Source organism: Amblyomma maculatum, chromosome 11 (assembly GCF_055883805.1).
Source record: "Amblyomma maculatum isolate TAMU_Amacu chromosome 11, ASM5588380v1, whole genome shotgun sequence".
Taxonomy (NCBI): domain Eukaryota; kingdom Metazoa; phylum Arthropoda; class Arachnida; order Ixodida; family Ixodidae; genus Amblyomma; species Amblyomma maculatum.
The window spans coordinates 106340400-106356785 of NC_139354.1; positions in this window are offsets into that span (position 1 = coordinate 106340400).

Sequence of the window (16386 nt, forward strand, 5' to 3'; positions counted from 1 at the left end):
CAAAAGCGCTCGTGTACTATAAGGGTTAACGTAAAGACATCTACCGCTGGATGCCGCTGTATATTCCTGGGGAGGCACTATATATCACGTCTAGCGGTGGTGGAGGGGGGTGGGCATGTTGGCAAAATATTTAAACTTACTGTAAAATTTATTTATAGTGTTCTGTGCAAAAATAAACTTTTTTGCTGCTGCTTCTTCTTCTTCTTCTTCTTCTTCTTCCCGTTGGTCCGATGTACTGCTTACCGCATGACAGTGGAATGGAATAGATGGGAGCTACTTGATGTGCGACAAAATGAGTCTCATGTTCATTGGTTTCCTTCTGTAGCTATACTTAGGCTTTATCTAGTATGGACGATTTCGGAAGTTTTGCGGGGGGGCTGAAAAACTGCTCAGACAACGGTCCGATTGCCTATCTTCAATATTGTATGGAAAATTTGAAGGATGTAGAGAAAACCTGTTGCCTTTTCTTCTATGTTGGCAGATTCTGTCCGCTCCTACGCTTTTCTTTCGCTTACACTGTCGGGCTTTATTTCTGATGCAGGCAGGAGGAGCTATCTGGTGTAGCCTGGCTTCGTTGGGCAATAGGTTTGGTGACTGAAACTACATTCAGTGAAGTGCAAGAATGATTTATTTAGAGCATTTTGTAGCACTACTAAAGCTCGGCTTCTTTCCAGCTTCCAATGCGACAACTCAAACGAAAGTGCCTTTATGCTTCGCTGATGAAAAGACCAACAGGTATGATTTGCAATAGAGCTCATTTTGGGAAAAAGAAACCTAATCGCGCCATTTTAAGGAACATCAAGAGCAAACATGAGCGAATCATGGCACTGAGAAAAATGCCTCAAATCTGGTGCATGGTTGAGTAAAAACCATTGATATCGGTCACTGAGAAAACAAGAAAATGATCAACCATACTGAAACATTGCAAGTCTTTCTGACCTTTTAATCTTTCTGTGAGACTTCTGTCATTGTGGGAGCAAATGCACACTCCTTTTTAGCAGGTAAAGGTTACCCTCGCAAGTGGTAAAGGTAGACTTTAAATCCACTTGAAGGTATCAATCGACAGCACATGATGCGGGCCATCATATTAAACCGCAATCCAACTAAACCACATGAATGTGCTTCTTTGGCCTGAGGGTAATGTGACAGCAATGCCCTGGTAGGCTAATTTTGATCTCATCCTCTCCCTATAAAAGGAGAGCCAAATGTTGGCAGCTCCTGTCTAACAGTGTCGTGCAACTCAACACAACCTCAAACTGCCCGGCATATCAGACGCCATTACCACCTACCAACGACATGCCCGTGATTTTAAACTCCCATAGCCATTGACGCCTGACTTTCTATGAACGGGGCTTTTAACGCTACCACTTTAAAATTCTCAAAACATTCGGAGCATATTCAGATTATTGTATATATTGTTACGTGGTGGCGTGACAAGCGATGAAACACGGCGACACAGCAGGAACAGAACGACGTGCTGACATGACGATGAAGTATGCTTTAATGGCCAGCGGGCCTAGCGCGAGCACTCTGCCCCGCTCCACTGCCCGCTTCGTCATCTTCGTAGCAATATTGTTACTTATATAAAGGACATTGAACCGGTAATCCTTACCCCTAGAGGTAGCACAGTGGTCACGGCGTTACACAGCTGTGCTGGGCGTATGCACGGGATAATAACCCGGCCTCGAGGGTTGCAGCCCAGGTTGGAGAATGGCTGCGAAAACGCCCGTGTGCTATAAGGGTACACGTAATGGCTAAGCTTCTGTAGGACTCCACTATGGAACATTAACGAAATAAATATCATTAGCCTCCAGGGTGGCGCAGTGACCAGGGCGCTTGCGACTGCGTTGGGCGTATGCACAGGCTAATTACCTGGCCTTGGAGGATGTACCCAGGTTGGGGAATGGGCGCGAAAACGCCCGTGTGCTATAGGGGTACACGTAGCGGGTAAGCTTCTACAGGACTCCACTATAGACAAATAACAAAACAAATATCATTGGCCTCCAGGGTGGCGCAGTGGCTAGGGCGTTTGCGACTGCGTTGGGCGTATGCACAGGCTAATTACCTGGCCTTGGAGGACGCACCCATGTTGGGGAAAGGGTACAAAAGCGCTCGTGTACTATAAGGGTTAACGTAAACACATCTACCGCTGGATGCCGCTGTATATTCCTGGGGAGGCACTATATATCACGTCTAGCGGTGGTGGAGGGGGGTGGGCATTTTGGCAAAATATTTAAACTTACTGTAAAATTTATTTATAGTGTTCTGTGCAAAAATAAACTTTTTTGCTGCTGCTTCTTCTTCTTCTTCTTCTTCTTCTTCCCGTTGGTCCGATGTACTGCTTACCGCATGACAGTGGAATGGAATAGATGGGAGCTACTTGATGTGCGACAAAATGAGTCTCATGTTCATTGGTTTCCTTCTGTAGCTATACTTAGGCTTTATCTAGTATGGACGATTTCGGAAGTTTTGCGGGGGGGCTGAAAAACTGCTCAGACAACGGTCCGATTGCCTATCTTCAATATTGTATGGAAAATTTGAAGGATGTAGAGAAAACCTGTTGCCTTTTCTTCTATGTTGGCAGATTCTGTCCGCTCCTACGCTTTTCTTTCGCTTACACTGTCGGGCTTTATTTCTGATGCAGGCAGGAGGAGCTATCTGGTGTAGCCTGGCTTCGTTGGGCAATAGGTTTGGTGACTGAAACTACATTCAGTGAAGTGCAAGAATGATTTATTTAGAGCATTTTGTAGCACTACTAAAGCTCGGCTTCTTTCCAGCTTCCAATGCGACAACTCAAACGAAAGTGCCTTTATGCTTCGCTGATGAAAAGACCAACAGGTATGATTTGCAATAGAGCTCATTTTGGGAAAAAGAAACCTAATCGCGCCATTTTAAGGAACATCAAGAGCAAACATGAGCGAATCATGGCACTGAGAAAAATGCCTCAAATCTGGTGCATGGTTGAGTAAAAACCATTGATATCGGTCACTGAGAAAACAAGAAAATGATCAACCATACTGAAACATTGCAAGTCTTTCTGACCTTTTAATCTTTCTGTGAGACTTCTGTCATTGTGGGAGCAAATGCACACTCCTTTTTAGCAGGTAAAGGTTACCCTCGCAAGTGGTAAAGGTAGACTTTAAATCCACTTGAAGGTATCAATCGACAGCACATGATGCGGGCCATCATATTAAACCGCAATCCAACTAAACCACATGAATGTGCTTCTTTGGCCTGAGGGTAATGTGACAGCAATGCCCTGGTAGGCTAATTTTGATCTCATCCTCTCCCTATAAAAGGAGAGCCAAATGTTGGCAGCTCCTGTCTAACAGTGTCGTGCAACTCAACACAACCTCAAACTGCCCGGCATATCAGACGCCATTACCACCTACCAACGACATGCCCGTGATTTTAAACTCCCATAGCCATTGACGCCTGACTTTCTATGAACGGGGCTTTTAACGCTACCACTTTAAAATTCTCAAAACATTCGGAGCATATTCAGATTATTGTATATATTGTTACGTGGTGGCGTGACAAGCGATGAAACACGGCGACACAGCAGGAACAGAACGACGTGCTGACATGACGATGAAGTATGCTTTAATGGCCAGCGGGCCTAGCGCGAGCACTCTGCCCCGCTCCACTGCCCGCTTCGTCATCTTCGTAGCAATATTGTTACTTATATAAAGGACATTGAACCGGTAATCCTTACCCCTAGAGGTAGCACAGTGGTCACGGCGTTACACAGCTGTGCTGGGCGTATGCACGGGATAATAACCCGGCCTCGAGGGTTGCAGCCCAGGTTGGAGAATGGCTGCGAAAACGCCCGTGTGCTATAAGGGTACACGTAATGGCTAAGCTTCTGTAGGACTCCACTATGGAACATTAACGAAATAAATATCATTAGCCTCCAGGGTGGCGCAGTGACCAGGGCGCTTGCGACTGCGTTGGGCGTATGCACAGGCTAATTACCTGGCCTTGGAGGATGTACCCAGGTTGGGGAATGGGCGCGAAAACGCCCGTGTGCTATAGGGGTACACGTAGCGGGTAAGCTTCTACAGGACTCCACTATAGACAAATAACAAAACAAATATCATTGGCCTCCAGGGTGGCGCAGTGGCTAGGGCGTTTGCGACTGCGTTGGGCGTATGCACAGGCTAATTACCTGGCCTTGGAGGACGCACCCATGTTGGGGAAAGGGTACAAAAGCGCTCGTGTACTATAAGGGTTAACGTAAACACATCTACCGCTGGATGCCGCTGTATATTCCTGGGGAGGCACTATATATCTCGTCTAGCGGTGGTGGAGGGGGGTGGGCATGTTGGCAAAATATTTAAACTTACTGTAAAATTTATTTATAGTGTTCTGTGCAAAAATAAACTTTTTTGCTGCTGCTGCTGCTGCTGCTGCTGCTGCTGCTGCTGCTGCTGCTGCTGCTGCTGCTGCTGCTGCTGCTGCTGCTGCTGCTGCTGCTGCTGCTGCTGCTGCTGCTGCTGCTGCTGCTGCTGCTGCTGCTGCTGCTGCTGCTGCTGCTGCTGCTGCTGCTGCTGCTGCTGCTGCTGCTGCTGCTGCTGCTGCTGCTGCTGCTGCTGCTGCTGCTGCTGCTGCTGCTGCTGCTGCTGCTGCTGCTGCTGCTGCTGCTGCTGCTGCTGCTGCTGCTGCTGCTGCTGCTGCTGCTGCTGCTGCTGCTGCTGCTGCTGCTGCTGCTGCTGCTGCTGCTGCTGCTGCTGCTGCTGCTGCTGCTGCTGCTGCTGCTGCTGCTGCTGCTGCTGCTGCTGCTGCTGCTGCTGCTGCTGCTGCTGCTGCTGCTGCTGCTGCTGCTGCTGCTGCTGCTGCTGCTGCTGCTGCTGCTGCTGCTGCTGCTGCTGCTGCTGCTGCTGCTGCTGCTGCTGCTGCTGCTGCTGCTGCTGCTGCTGCTGCTGCTGCTGCTGCTGCTGCTGCTGCTGCTGCTGCTGCTGCTGCTGCTGCTGCTGCTGCTGCTGCTGCTGCTGCTGCTGCTGCTGCTGCTGCTGCTGCTGCTGCTGCTGCTGCTGCTGCTGCTGCTGCTGCTGCTGCTGCTGCTGCTGCTGCTGCTGCTGCTGCTGCTGCTGCTGCTGCTGCTGCTGCTGCTGCTGCTGCTGCTGCTGCTGCTGCTGCTGCTGCTGCTGCTGCTGCTGCTGCTGCTGCTGCTGCTGCTGCTGCTGCTGCTGCTGCTGCTGCTGCTGCTGCTGCTGCTGCTGCTGCTGCTGCTGCTGCTGCTGCTGCTGCTGCTGCTGCTGCTGCTGCTGCTGCTGCTGCTGCTGCTGCTGCTGCTGCTGCTGCTGCTGCTGCTGCTGCTGCTGCTGCTGCTGCTGCTGCTGCTGCTGCTGCTGCTGCTGCTGCTGCTGCTGCTGCTGCTGCTGCTGCTGCTGCTGCTGCTGCTGCTGCTGCTGCTGCTGCTGCTGCTGCTGCTGCTGCTGCTGCTGCTGCTGCTGCTGCTGCTGCTGCTGCTGCTGCTGCTGCTGCTGCTGCTGCTGCTGCTGCTGCTGCTGCTGCTGCTATCATCGGTCTCCAATCCCTCACGTCTCCGCTCTTTACGCCGCTGTTACGACCGTGCATCCGCATTTGCGCGCTCTATTGTTCGCCTGTGGGCATGGATAAGTGCTGTGGATATGTGCTGATGGTCCAATGGCTCTAAGTGAGCCTGTTTCCAGGAATCCTGTTTTGCAAGCCTGTTTTGCTTTGTGGACACCCTGCAAATGCCAAATTGACCCTGTCAAGAGAACGTCTAGAAAAACACAAAGAAATGTCCCCCTGCGGGAGATAGCCGGAAGTGCTTTCGTTCAATTGTTCACCCTTCCCGTCGAGAAGCGCTATGGTCAAGTAAGGAATGCCTATTGTCCAAACGAGGCGACAGAGTGACACGTCCGCTGACGTACAGGACAAGAAACGAGCAAGGTGATTACGGCCATTAGATGATTTCCCGGGAATGCAGGAAAGATTTGCAATTGTCGAAAACGGACAATGCTGGGAGCGTATGCGGCGCGCTCGTGCACTTGGGTTTCTGAGAAGTAAATCCACTTGCCGGAACCAGCTGCCTATCGATTCTTGGCTGAAGAATAGAAATATACCTCCTCGCCGTTCCCAAGCCTTTCCCGCCAACAAGTGACCAGGCTCAACGAAACAATGCCGGGCCAGTCAGTGCTTCAGACCATCAGTGCAGTGATGTGTTCGATTGGATGCCGATATCTGAGGGGCGTGCCCTGGTTTTGGTTGGTCAGCATCTTCAGAGAGGGGCTTGACATAGGGGGTTTTAAGGACGCTGCAGAGCACGAAATGTCGCTCTGAGCCCTGGGTAAACGGCTCATCCAGTCGCTTCTCGCTATGAACTCTTAACGCTTGCCATTTTGCTGATGTACCCTTCTTTTTCGTGTAAATAATCTTGTAAAATAAGTTTCTCAAAGTGCCATTAAACCTGCTTGTACATATTTCACCAACTTCGAAGATTCAATCCTACTTCAACCCCGAGTCTCTGCACGCTACCAAGTGAAGGCCGGGTCGACGTAGCCCCAGCGTCACGACAACTGGTGGCAGCGGTGGGATCTGAATCTACAAGCCACAACATCTGATGACTGGAGTTGGGATCTGGATCTACAAGCTACAACATCTGGTGATTCGAGGTGGATCAGAATCTACAAGCCACAACATCTGGTGATCGGAGGTGGCATCTCAAGCAACAAGCAGGAGCAACAATCGGCCAACAAGAGAGCAGCTCGGAACATCGATCGCATGTGTGGGTGAGTGCTTGGCTTTTCTTCTGATGTGGACCAGGTTCTAGAACAGGGTTAGATTTTAGAACTGGTAAAGAGAGTGTGGAAACGCCTTTAGGTTTGGTAGTTTGCACAGTTGTTTTGGAAGTAGCCGACACTCGGAGCGATCATGGACCTACAAAGGCTGCAGAAACCGGAACTGTTGCAATTGTGTGAGGAATTGGGAATTGATACAAGTGGTTTGGCACGAAAACCTTTGATTATAAAGGCAATCACAGATTTGGGAGCCGATGATGAGGAGCTCAGTGAAGCATGGAACCTCATCGCCCAAAAAAAGGAAGAGCAGCTCAGACAGCAGAAAGAGCGGGAAAAAGAGGAAAAGAGGCGTGAGCGTGAACTTGAGAGGGAAAAAGAGGAAAGGGAGCGCGAACGTCAGAGGGAAAAAGAGGAAAGGGAGCGTGAACTTGAGAGGGAAAAAGAGGAAAGGGAGCACGAACGTGAGAAGCTTGAAAGAGAAGCAAAAAAGCTGGACCAAGAAATTGAGCTCCGGAAATTAGAACTAGAGTTGAGCAAGAGGTCGGGCGATTGTCCCCAGCTAGCGGTACCTCGTCTCAACAAGGAGGCAGATTTCAAGATGTCAAAGTACATGCAGCCATATGTGATATCAGGGGATATCGGTCTGTATTTGGCTAACTTTGAGCGAACCTGCGAAAAACTGTCCTTCCAGCGAGACACGTGGTCTCAGAGATTATTGACGGTTCTGCCCTGCGAGGCAGCGGAGGTTGTCGCGCGGCTAAGCAAGGAGGACGCGGACAACTACGAGAAGGTCAAAGCTTGCCTTCTGAGAAAGTATAGGCTTAGCAACGAGGCGTTCAGACAACGTTTTCGGAAAGCTACTAAGTCCAGGGACGAGAGTTACCCTGAATTCCTGTACAATTTAAGAGTTAATTTGGGCGAGTGGCTAAAGAGCACTGATTCCTACAGTGATAGGGACGCTGTAGTCGAGCGGATTCTTTTGGAGCAGTTTTATACCTGCCTCCCAGAAAAAGAAAGAAATTGGTTACAGGACCGAGGCGAAATTAAGTCGGCAACTGAAGCTGCCGAACTTATTGAGGAGTATGCTTCGCGCCGACAATTCAGCAACCCAGCAGTGGATAGGCCCCGCAATCCCAAGTTGAGGGTGAATAACCGTCAGAAAAGGCACTTTGCTAGATTTGCAAACGAAGAAAGGAAGGCTTCTTCAGGCAAACTCCCTAGAAAGGACGGCAGTGAGAAAAGTGGGGAAGTGACCAACGCGCAGAACACTAAGAATAAGCTTGAGGCTAGGAAGCCGCTCACATGCTTTAGGTGTAATGAGCCGGGTCACATTGCTGTCAACTGCCGGAAAGAAAAGATTGCTTTCTCGTATGTCAGTGACTGCGATGAAAATATGCAGCTTTTAGAACCCTACCTGCATGACCTAGTAGTCAACGGGAAGCCTTGCAAGGTACTGCGCGATTCGGCCGCAACGATGGATGTTGTCCATCCGGCGTATGTGTCGCCTTCCGACTATACAGGACAGTGTGCGTGGATCCGCCAGGTAGTGGAGGAACAGAGTGTGTGCTTGCCAATCGCGAACGTGGTCATCGAGGGCCCTTTCGGCAAGTTAACAACCGAGGCTGCCGTTTCAGGAAAGCTTCCTAAGTGCTATCCGTATTTGTTCTCCAACAAATCGGACATGCTACTGCGAAAGAGGGGCATCCTTTTCGGAGACAGAGTTGTGCCAGCCTTAACACGTTCAAAGGCGCGAGAACTAGCTACACTGCTCATTCCAGAAAAATCCACAGCGGAAGAAACGGCAGTTAAAACAGTGGTCGATGCGGAAGATAGCGGGTCAGAAAACTTTGAGAGCGAGGTATCTCAGATAAGTCAACTAGAAAGTGAGCTTGATAAGACACGGAATGAGGACGTTCTAGAGAGTAACCTCTTGCCGCCGGTGTCTAGTAATCTCACGAGACTTCTAAGTGGAACCCGAGAGGACTTAGCTATGGAGCAAGCCAATGATCCCAAGAATAAGCTCGAAGTACAGTGGGAAGGACCTGCTAAAGTCGTTGCAGAGCTTTCTGACACTAACTACGCAGTGAAAATCCCCGATAGGCGTAAAGCAGTGCGCATTTATCATTGCAATCTTATGAAGCCTTATGAGCAGAGGGAAACCATGGTAAATCTAACGTTAAACCTTCCCGAGGAGATGGGGGACAACTTGATTTGCCTCAGCGGAAAAGGAAGCAACGCTCAGGAGCTTCTCAGAAAGACGGAGCAGAGAGGAGAACTAAAAAAATCCCAGCTGTCCGATCTGGGCGAAATAATAACAGAGTTTGAGGCCTGTTTCGTGGACAGGCCAGGCCGGACTGATTTGACTGAGCACGATATTGAGCTGACTTCAGACGTGCCAGTGCGATCAAGGTGCTACCGATTCTCTCCAAGGCAAAGAGAAATTCTGGATAGGGAAGTAACTCGCATGCTGGAATTGGGAGTAATAAAACACTCGGAAAGCGATTATGCTTCGCCTATGATCTTAGTAGAAGCTCCAGGTAAAGACCCTAGGCCTGTGGTAGACTACCGAAAGCTAAATTCTCTCACCAGGGATCAAGTGTATCCTATTCCGAATATTGAGGAGAGAGTAGAACAGGTCAGTAGAGCGGCATATGTGACTACGCTGGACCTTACTCGAGGATACTGGCAAGTACCGCTCACTGAACGCGCCAGCAGATAGGCGGCTTTCGTCACTCCGACGGGCAGCTACCAGCCAACAATGATGAGTTTCGGGCTCAAAAATGCTCCATTTTGTTTTTCCCGACTCATGGATAGGGTTTTAAAGGGGTGTGAAACATTCGCGGTGCCTTATTTAGACGACATTGCGGTTTTTTCCGACTCATGGGCGGACCATATGGTACATCTAAGAGCTGTACTGAGCCTTTTGCGTCAAGCTGGACTAACCGTAAAGGCCGAGACATGTTGCCTGGCAAGGGCGACCGTGGACTACTTGGGTCACAATGTAGGTCAAGGTTTCAGGAAACCCAGCGAGATTAAGATTTCTGCGGTAGCAGACTACCCGCGGCCGAGCACGAAGACGGAAATTCGAGCATTCCTGGGTCTGACTGGGTACTACAATCACTACATCCCTAACTATTCAGCTTTGGCTAGCCCTCTGACCGACGCTCTCCGCAAGACAGAACCGACAAATGTAGTCTGGGACGAACAAAAGGAAGCCTCCTTCGTAAACCTGAAGGCTGTGCTGATTAGCCGTCCGGTATTGCGAGCTCCAGACTATGGCCGAGAATTCACGGTCCAGTGTGATGCCAGTGATCGAGGGCTAGGTGCTGTTCTCTGCCAGAGAGATGACGACGGTAATGAGCACCCCGTGCTCTACCTGAGCAGAAAACTGAGTTCTAGAGAGAGAGCTTATTGCGCGTCAGAGAAAGAGTGCGCTTGCATTGTATGGGCCATTCAAAAATTGCAGTGCATCTTGGAGGGGCCAAATTCACCGTAGAGACGGACCATTGTCCCCTGGCTTGGCTGCAAACTGCGACATCGAAGAACAGTCGCCTTCTTAGGTGGAGCTTGATTTTACAGCAGTACACTTTTGAAATAAGATACAAAAAGGGGAAGTTAAATGGGAATGCGGACGCGCTTAGCCGCTCTTTCTAAGCGGTCCGAGGTGTTCCTCGCCATGTATCCAAATTGATACTCAGGTTCTTTTTCTTTTTTTTCTTTTTTTTTTTTCGTGCGCTTGAATATATGTGACTATGTAAAGCAGCACGTTTGGTTTTCGAGGCATACGTGGGTCCTGAACGTCTTGAGAGTGGGCTTTTCTCGAACAACAATGGCAGTTTTCTTTTAACCTGGTCTCTTCAGACGGGAGCCGAGTGCTTGTTTGGACATGTGGTTGAGTTTCAGACAGCTCGAGCAAATTGGCCTACAACAATCAAGACAACGCGACAAGCAACAGCGAGCTTCAAGCGTTCACGTGCAGGCCATTAAGTCGTCTCTTCATGCAGCAGCTGCGACTGCTGCCCTCCAAGACTCTTCTGGCGGGGGAGGAGGCTGTTACGACCGTGCATCCGCATTTGCGCGCTCTATTGTTCGCCTGTGGGCATGGATAAGTGCTGTGGATATGTGCTGATGGTCCAATGGCTCTAAGTGAGCCTGTTTCCAGGAATCCTGTTTTGCAAGCCTGTTTTGCTTTGTGGACACCCTGCAAATGCCAAATTGACCCTGTCAAGAGAACGTCTAGAAAAACACAAAGAAATGTCCCCCTGCGGGAGATAGCCGGAAGTGCTTTCGTTCAATTGTTCACCCTTCCCGTCGAGAAGCGCTATGGTCAAGTAAGGAATGCCTATTGTCCAAACGAGGCGACAGAGTGACACGTCCGCTGACGTACAGGACAAGAAACGAGCAAGGTGATTACGGCCATTAGATGATTTCCCGGGAATGCAGGAAAGATTTGCAATTGTCGAAAACGGACAATGCTGGGAGCGTATGCGGCGCGCTCGTGCACTTGGGTTTCTGAGAAGTAAATCCACTTGCCGGAACCAGCTGCCTATCGATTCTTGGCTGAAGAATAGAAATATACCTCCTCGCCGTTCGCAAGCTTTTCCCGCCAACAAGTGACCAGGCTCAACGAAACAATGCCGGGCCAGTCAGTGCTTCAGACCATCAGTGCAGTGATGTGTTCGATTGGATGCCGATATCTGAGGGGCGTGCCCTGGTTTTGGTTGGTCAGCATCTTCAGAGAGGGGCTGGACTTAGGGGGTTTTAAGGACGCTGCAGAGCACGAAATGTCGCTCTGAGCCCTGGGTAAACGGCTCATCCAGTCGCTTCTCGCTATGAACTCTTAACGCTTGCCATTTTGCTGATGTACCCTTCTTTTTCGTGTAAATAATCTTGTAAAATAAGTTTCTCAAAGTGCCATTAAACCTGCTTGTACATATTTCACCAACTTCGAAGATTCAATCCTACTTCAACCCCGAGTCTCTGCACGCTACCAAGTGAAGGCCGGGTCGACGTAGCCCCAGCGTCACGACACCGCATATGGTCTGTGATCAACTAGGACAACTTTCACTCACGTCTCGATAGTCTATCTTAAGATTCGTCGTCACTTTTTGTTGAGCGTATACAAAGTGCACTAAACAGCTCTGCGACTACTACCTGGATTGATGCTGGTCGACCGGCACCAGATCTCGGCCCGCATAACTTGTGGGTTGCCCACTGCCATGCCGAACTGGCTGCAAGGCGAGACCCTTCTTCGACGCAGGCGCGTACACGACTACATTATTTTACTGCTAAGGCTCGGAGATATGAACTCGATCTCTCGCGACGCCAGTAGCATGCATTGTGCGAACAGCATTCCGCTAAATCCTCGAATGCCTCACTCTAGCGAACGTTTCGTGCAATTGAACATGGTCGCCATTCTACTAACGCAGCAGCAACAGCATGCTTTGCAGTTAATTTGTCGCCGGATGATTACGCCAGAGAAGCAGCACGAAACTTTTTCCCAAAGTATGATACATTGCCTCCTTCAGCATTTAATTTTACTTTGGCAAGTATCCATGTAGCTACATTCACAATACCATCCGCTGCTTACGAAGATGGAATTGTGAGTCCCTTTTCTATGCCTGAGCTACTGGCTGCAATTGATAAGGCGAAACAAAAAAACTGCGCCCGGCCAGGACAAAATTAAGTATACGGTTTGCAAGAACTCGAGTGCCGTTGCACTCCCTATAATACTAGATACTATAAACAATGTATGGCTGCATGGTGTCGCACCTGAGAGCTGGAAATCCGCTGTGGTGATCCCTATTCCCATACCAGGAAAGCCCCAACATACTTCGCTAACTTGCGACCAATCTCATTAACATCAAAGCTGTGCAAGCTTGCAGAGAAAATGCTGGCTACACGACTATCTTGGTGGCTGGAACAGCACGGTTTTTATCATCCCGTTCAAATTGGATTCCGTCCATTCATAGGTACAGAGGATGGGTTGGCGGTCTTGGCATCAGCAGTACTGTCATCTACCCGCAGCCGCAATGTGCGTACCATAATGGCAAGGGACACTGAAAAAGCATGCGACAACATCTGTCATGCTGCAATCCTGAACGCCATTGACTTGCTCCACCTTCCTTGGAGAGTACGCAGTTTTGTCGCATCATTTTTGGACGGGAGAACATTTGCAATACGCCTCAGTGGTGACGCAGTTGGTTCATTCGTTTCGCTACGTGCCGTGCCCCAGGGATCAGTACTGTCACCGACATTGTTCAATATTGATTTCATCCCACTGGCACGGCGCTAACATGACATCCTGAAATCAAGTTTTTTGTGTACGCTGATGACATCACGGTATGGAGCACTCCCCAAGACCTGCTTACTAGGAGGCTGCTCTTCAGTCAGCTTTAGATATTACCTCTGATTACGTTTCTTCCATTGGCCTTCAGCTTTCCGTGTGTAAAACTACATACGCGTGTGTCGCTAACCACTGGGGACGCTGTTAAACTTACTGCAAATCCAATTCGTCTCTGTCTATCAGGCACCCCACTACATGAAAGTCCGAGTGCAAAAAATCTGGGCTTAACAAATCACTAATCAGGATCAGCGACTGCTTGAATTTATCAGGCAAAAAAGCAAGCTATTCACACTATGGGTTTAATTAAGAGAATTTCTCCTAAAACGGGTGGCGCTGGCTCGTCTGTTGCACGCCATTTGGTGAGGGCGGTGCTGCAGCCACGTATTGTTTATCAAGCCCAGTTCCAGCATCTTACAAGAGTGCAATGGGATCGCCTCGAAGCCGTAAATCGAGAAACTTAATCTCGTTTCCATACACCCTTGCGCTTCTCTCGAATCGAGTTCACAGGAGGCCTTACAGAGGAGAACTTGCCGGAGAAAACGCAGAAAGGCGTTCATGAATCCGAATCGACCCTGCAGAGAGTGGAGGAGCGGCTGTTTTCACCACTCCACGGGGTGGGGGTGGAGCGTCGAGTCGAGGCGTGTTTGTGAATACGGGCTTAAGTCACTCGTGTCGTGAACTACATGAGGAGTGTCGGCGCGCACATATAGGACGGCACGAGGGCGACCAGGGGGTGAGCAGTGTTGCGACATAGATGTTGAACTCAAGAACTGACACCGCACTCCGAAGGGCTGGTATATCCAATGAAATCAGGCAGCCGGATGTCCTCCGCGTAGGCGTAAGCTTCTTGGAAGCTTGCGAGGGCATCGAAAGGGTTGTTAGGAAGATGTTCCACCATTTCTGCTTTGCGGCTGCTTTGCTTCCGCTGTAGAGGGAAGCAATTAGCCATGCTGAGCAGCAAGCGCCGCAGCACACAGTTGACGCGCCACGGAGCTAGGAGAAAGATTCTCTATAAGAGTTTGAACAGCCGTAGATAGAGCAGCGATGAACGCATGACGAGAATCTGGGCGAGGTGTCTGCTCACGATTGCGAGGAGCTACAGTCTGTGTAAGAGCGGGCTGTACTGTCATTTTGCGTTTGATTGCGCACTGAGGTGTGGGTGTCTGATGCGCTTCTGGCGGGAGGGGGAGCTCGCTGTTGTTTTTCTGGCGAATATGGGCCAGAGCATCACGACGAGTTTGCGGTTGTTGTGAGGCGCGGAGGGCACTATTTGTTGCTCCTCCTGCCAGCGAGCGAGGACAGCGGGGCTCATTTTCTGCATGTGGTCCCCCACTATTGATGCAGCGCGCTTCCTCTGCTTGGCACTTGGGTGTTCCCTAGAGTGCAGTGTTATCGCGACTGAAAGAATAGAAAGAAAATGCACGGGCCTGCTACTGGCTCTGTAGCTGAGCCACCTCGGCTGCTTCGTGCGGACAGAAGAGAAAATAGAGAAGACAGAAAAAGAAGAGGAGGAGATTGATTGATTGTTGTGATTCTTAAATTTTTTTGGGAGGACGCATTCTAGGGGGGGAGTAAAGTGGCGGGGTGTGCTTTGCCCCCCTATTGCCTCCTCTGGTGAGGGACACAGCAGGGGGCTTTGCATTGGGGTGAGGAGAGAAAGAAAAAAAATATATAGAGGAGAGGAGGCGGATCTATTTAGTGGCAGGGGCCACATGCATAAGAAAACGGAGGGGAGAGAGGTTGGTCAGGGATGTCGTACTCACGGCATCGCGAGTCAAACGGCCACGGCACCTGACGCGACAGTCCGCGTGCCTGCCCCCGAGGCGAAGCGGTGGCGGCGAGCCCTTGCAGTATCCGAGGTTTTTAGCTCCGGTGGTTCAGCGGAGCACCTCGCCACTCACATGGCGCCCCGGCAATCGTTCTCCTCCCCGGTGCAAGAGCCCTGCGGCCAGTCCCGAGCACAGCCACCGCACCATCACAGTCCCAGCGTCCGTCCGCCGATGACACCGCGTGGCACCCACAGATCCTGGTCGTCCCGTCACGCACCGCTGAGCTTCACTGCGAAGTGACATGGCTCAGGTTCTTGTGTGTGTGTGTGTGTGTGTTGGGGGGGGGGGATTAGGGAATGTGAAAAATGGGGAGGCACAGCCCTGTTTTTCACACTGTTTTTCAGGAAATGGTTACTGCGCATTCTCTCCTACAGTTTAACACGCCGACTAGGACGAGCGGTACTACCACAAATGTACTGGACTTATTCTTCTGTAATGACCGCGATCTTATGTCAAATATTGTCCGCCCCGCCGGGGTGGCGCAGTGGTTACGGCGCTCGACTACTGTTCCCAAGGACGCGGGATGGAATCCCGGCCTCGGCGGTCGCTTTTCGATGGAGGCGAAAAGCAAGGCGCCCGTGTGCTGTGCGATGTCAGTGCACGTTAAAGAACCCCACGTGGTCGAAATTTCCGGAGTCCTCCACTACGGCGTCTCTCAAAGCCTGAGTCGCTTTGGGACGTTAAACCCCACCAAACCAAACCAACCAAATAATGTCCCATTGACCGGGATCAGTGATTATGATGCTGTTGTCACTAAGTTATCGTGTTCAGCCCAAACCTGCCGCCGTTCAGGACCACGCAAGGTGTTCTTTTATGAAAAAGGCGACTACCGCCTTGCTCTCGGCCTAACTTGACGCATTTTTCCCCCATTTCCGATCACATATCTTACGCCTTGATATTATCGGGTTATGGAATCTATTCAAAACAAAGCTACTATCGCTAACACAAACCTTCATCCCTTCGCGTGTCATTTTCGCCAAGCGCCGTAGCGATAAGCCATGGCTAACAAGAGAAGTTCGAACGTTGATAAACAGAAAAAAATAGATTGTTTCGTAGATATTGTCAGTTTCCTGACGTAAAGTTGCGCTCACAAATGAAAGAGCTGAGCAGGGTCATTGCAAAAGATATGCGCAGAGTACATAATACGTACCTTTCCAGTCTAGGCGATAAACTTATATCCAACCCAAAGGAATTCTGGAAATTCGACAAAAACAAGAAAAATACCAGGCAGGTTATTACAGACGTTATTGATGATACAAGCTACAGTGCCGATAAAAAAGCAAAGGCTAAATGCTTTAATTCATTTTTTCAATCTGCTGTCACATAACCTGCAACCGCAATCATCGTTTCGCAAAGCGTTTCCAGCCTAACAAAAATGAATGAGGTATCATTTTCCGAATGTGGCATCGTGGCCTTACTGCAGAAGATTAATATACATTCTGCC